This window comes from Schistocerca serialis, unplaced genomic scaffold, assembly GCF_023864345.2.
Source record: "Schistocerca serialis cubense isolate TAMUIC-IGC-003099 unplaced genomic scaffold, iqSchSeri2.2 HiC_scaffold_1185, whole genome shotgun sequence".
Lineage (NCBI taxonomy): Eukaryota > Metazoa > Arthropoda > Insecta > Orthoptera > Acrididae > Schistocerca > Schistocerca serialis.
The window spans coordinates 260,001-265,000 of record NW_026047387.1 but is presented as its reverse complement, the minus strand read 5'-3'; the positions used below and the strand labels follow the sequence as shown (position 1 = coordinate 265,000).

The window sequence follows — 5,000 nt, the reverse complement described above, 5'->3', positions numbered from 1 at the left end:
CGACTAAGACAGCGATGGGCCCACAGTGCCCATCTTTCGACCCCACCCACAAAGCCTGCGTCCTCTGTCGACCACAGCACCCCAACGCCAGCGCCTCTGCCGCACGAAATCGTCGACCGGCAATCACTCCACCGGCGCCCCACCCCAACCGCCGAACTCGCAACTCCAGCGGATGAACGGCGGACTTTTCCCGCAGTCGCAATGTGCAATCCACCCCTATAACTTGCGTTTCATGAAGAGTTATGTCCAATATGCGACATTCCCGCTGTCCCTATACATGAGCTGCGAGCTGTACCAGTTACGAGCTAGAGACGCGATCGCGTTGCTCTCTGTACGAATGCCGATGCTGAGCGGTCAGCTAGGAGGCGCTCCATCCATGTCGGTACCGGTGGGCGTTGCACTCGCAGTCGCAAAAACGTACGGCAAGTATATTACTCGGAAGAGTTTATGACAGTCCAAGCCCCCCTGCGTGGGGAGCGTCTTTCTAGGCCATGACCCACCGGAAGGGCGCAGCGTCCCCCACCCCAGACATGTGACGTCACACTATCGGTATTGACGACTCGACTCATTGCTTATAATCATTTGCCATACACCGGTGGAAGCTGCCGAGACGAGTAGCTACATAGCGCGCTCGCCGTGGCACTAATGTACAGAGATACAACAGTTTCGACTGGAACCGGATTAAACGTATACACGGCGCTGATTAGTAATAGATAGACCCATCAGAATACAGATAATATATACAACTGTCCGTATACATGCTGAAAGACTCTGCTCACAATCACAACCACACGTCAGCCACACACTCTTATCACGCACTACTCTCCGCCTGTAACACGCACACAGACAATATGTAAGCACCAGCGTGGAACAACACCCAGTGCATCCTCTCCGCCACATGAGACAATCCACACTGTCATAACCAGACTGGGAGGTCCACTCAGAAAACGGAATATCCCACCCTCCCGACAACCACCATTGCTCAGCTAAGCCACCAACACCCACACATGTCCTACACAGGGGTGCACCCAACATCACAATACTGCCTCCTCTCACAGCACACAAACAATGGCAGGAATGAAAGACACAGGTCTCCCACAAGCATGGAATCGGAGCGCCGCCTGTCATGAGCCAAAGGTGTATCCTGACGTGGCAAATCAGATGATGCCGCAGGCATCCACTTACTATAATCACAATCAACAAACCGACCGGCCGCCCCCCCCCCCCCCATTACACCTTTCCTTACAACAATGTGTACCTTAACCTAAACTATACTGTACCTTAACCTAAACTATACTGTACCTTAACCTAACCTATACGGTACCTTAACCTAACCTATACGGTACCTTAACCTAACCTATATTGTACCTTAACCTAACCTATATTGCGCCTTAACCTAACCTCTATTGTAACTTAACCTAACCTATATTGCTCCTTAACCTAACCTATATTGCACCTTAACCTAACCTATATTGCACCTTAACCTAACCTATATTGCGCCTTAACCTAACCTATATTGCGCCTTAACCTAACCTATATTGCGCCTTAACCTAACCTATATTGCGCCTTAACCTAACCTATATTGCGCCTTAACCTAACCTATATTGCGCCTTAACCTAACCTATATTGCGCCTTAACCTAACCTATATTGCGCCTTAACCTAACCTATATTGCGCCTTAACCTAACCTATATTGCGCCTTAACCTAACCTATATTGCGCCTTAACCTAACCTACATTGCGCCTTAACCTAACCTATATTGCGCCTTAACCTAACCTATATTGCGCCTTAACCTAACCTATATTGCGCCTTAACCTAACCTATATTGCGCCTTAACCTAACCTATATTGCGCCTTAACCTAACCTACATTGCGCCTTAACCTAACCTACATTGCGCCTTAACCTAACCTACATTGCGCCTTAACCTAACCTATATTGCGCCTTAACCTAACCTATATTGCGCCTTAACCTAACCTATGTTGCGCCTTAACCTAACCTATGTTGCGCCTTAACCTAACCTATGTTGCGCCTTAACCTAACCTATGTTGCGCCTTAACCTAACCTATGTTGCGCCTTAACCTAACCTATGTTGCGCCTTAACCTAACCTATGTTGCGCCGTAACCTAACCTATGTTGCGCCGTAACCTAACCTATGTTGCGCCTTAACCTAACCTATGTTGCGCCTTAACCTAACCTATGTTGCGCCTTAACCTAACCTATGTTGCGCCGTAACCTAACCTATGTTGCGCCGTAACCTAACCTATGTTGCGCCGTAACCTAACCTATGTTGCGCCGTAACCTAACCTATGTTGCGCCGTAACCTAACCTATGTTGCGCCGTAACCTAACCTATGTTGCGCCGTAACCTAACCTATGTTGCGCCGTAACCTAACCTATGTTGCGCCGTAACCTAACCTATGTTGCGCCGTAACCTAACCTATGTTGCGCCGTAACCTAACCTATGTTGCGCCGTAACCTAACCTATGTTGCGCCGTAACCTAACCTATGTTGCGCCGTAACCTAACCTATGTTGCGCCGTAACCTAACCTATGTTGCGCCGTAACCTAACCTATATCGTATCTTAACCTAACCTATATCGTATCTTAACCTAACCTATATCGTATCTTAACCTAACCTATATCGTATCTTAACCTAACCTATATCGTATCTTAACCTAACCTATATCGTATCTTAACCTAACCTATATCGTACCTTAACCTAACCTATATTGCCCCTTAACGTAACCCATATTGCGCTGTAACCCAACACACGTTGGGCCTTAACCCAACACACGTTGGGCCTTAACCCAACACACGTTGGGCCTTAACCCAACACACGTTGGGCCTTAACCCAACACACGTTGGGCCTTAACCCAACACACGTTGGGCCTTAACCCAACACACGTTGGGCCTTAACCCAACACACGTTGGGCCTTAACCCAACACACGTTGGGCCTTAACCCAACACACGTTGGGCCTTAACCCAACACACGTTGGGCCTTAACCCAACACACGTTGGGCCTTAACCCAACACACGTTGGGCCTTAACCTGCTCTGTAATTGTCATACGACGCGTTAAATTAGTGTAGTGTTGCCTAACTGCAACCCCCGCAATATAGTTTGCTACTCGCACTGCCCGGTCCCCAGTGTATCGCTTCATGTTAAACACCTTGCAGCTATACACTGTAATGTGGATGGCAGCAGGACGTACATGCTCAATGCCCTTTGCAGTTGTTCATTGGCATTCGCAGTTGTTCATTGGCATTCGCATGGCGAAGCACTTAGCCTACGCTGTGGTATGGCCTGTGTCAACTGTCCGCTGATATTGTACGTCCAAATCACACACTGTACTGCACATTGGTCCTCATGTACTGAATGATACATCGTGGTACATGTGACCGTACAACGACTGCGCCAACAACGGCGAACCATGCGGTCCAAATGTTGTGCACGCAGCTACGTGTCGTCTCCCTATAAGAGCTGGATTGCAGTGTGGTATGCCCTGGATGGCGATCAGCATGAGCCGTCTGTTGATGTAGTGGCGCGTGTTGTCAGACGTTGTCGTCTCTTCTCACACACCGTGATAGCATGGTGCACTGCGTTCCACATCTGCGACATGCGACAGAGGCCGGTTGACAGTCGTTCGCGCAATGGACATCGCATACGTACGGGGGCCACCTTCCACGTGTTTGCGAAGCGTGCACATGTTGTTGCGTGTATGTGGGCAGACATAGTGTGTCGTGACACCTGACACAGGCATGCAACAATCGTTGAATTTGCAAATGGCGATGGACGCCTACGTTTGCTGGTGACGTTACGCAAATGAACAACTGGTAAACCGTTGTGGTGCGGTTGTTCTCGCTAGAGGTGAATCAGTGATGGCGACGATCGGTTGAGCTACCAACCGGTTGTTTCAGCGATACCCACCATGCCCACGAACGTGAATGGCATGTGGGTGTGAAGCGATACGCGGCGGTGGCTGGGTGGGACCGGCCCCGGCCGGTGAGGGGGGGCCTCCCGGCGTGCTGGCCGCGCGGTGCGTGGGCGCACGCGCTACAGCCGGCTGGTGGGGGCGGCCACTGGCAGGCGCGCCGGCCGACGGAGGCGGCAGGCGGCGCAGCTGCGCGCCGGCGCACCCTGCACGCGGCGCCGTGCGGCCAAAGTAGGTCCTCGCGGGCCCGGTGCGAAGCGCGGTGGACATCTGCAGTGTGCTGGTCCGATTGAGGACTGTGTGCGCTGAGGATGCGCCGCCGCCCGGCGCTCGGCGCCGCGACGCCGTCTGCTGCTCGGTCGCCTCTGCGGTTCTCGCAGGTGGTTTGTATCGCAGCTGTGCGGACGTGTTGGCGCGTGCGCTGTGCTGGGAGAGTTCGCTTCGGCACCCAAGTGGGGCTTTTGTCCTTCTGTGGCGCTGGCGTTGGAGCTGCCGGTCACCGTAGGTGGCGCGTGTTGTCTCCCGCCGGCAATGCCACGACAGCACGCTCCCGGGCCTCTGTCGGCAGCGGCAAGCTCAGTTGGGAGCACGGGTGGTCGCACCTAAAGCGTCTACTCGCCAAACTCCGGGCGATTGCGCCTCTCTCGAACCCGACCAAGTACTTAGGACGGCGCTGCGCGCCGCCGGGACCTGAGAGGGTTTCGAGGTGTATGGTGCAGGGGAGCTCAGCCTCCTCCTGTTTGCAGAATAATTGAGCGGACGCTTGCGTGTTCGCGCGGGCCCCCGGGACACACTCCCGGGCGGCCGGCTGCTCAGCTCTAGTTGACGCAGCTCCCTGGTTGATCCTGCCAGTAGTCATATGCTTGTCTCAAAGATTAAGCCATGCATGTCTCAGTACAAGCCGCATTAAGGTGAAACCGCGAATGGCTCATTAAATCAGTTATGGTTCCTTAGATCGTACCCACGTTACTTGGATAACTGTGGTAATTCTAGAGCTAATACATGCAGAACAGAGTCCCGACCAGAGATGGAAGGGACGCTTTTATTAGATCAAAACCAATCGGTCGGCTCG

General features: G+C 52.4%; 1 non-coding gene across 1 annotated transcript in view; it reads left to right on the top strand.

The window, feature by feature from the left end:
* The first annotated feature begins 4,760 nt into the window (after positions 1 to 4,760).
* The window catches only part of LOC126434301 (small subunit ribosomal RNA), a 1,911-nt gene continuing 1,671 nt past the window's right edge, over positions 4,761 to 5,000 (top strand). The window contains exon 1 of the ribosomal RNA XR_007579122.1: positions 4,761 to 5,000. This exon is cut by the window's right edge and continues 1,671 nt beyond it. This is a non-coding gene — a ribosomal RNA (small subunit ribosomal RNA).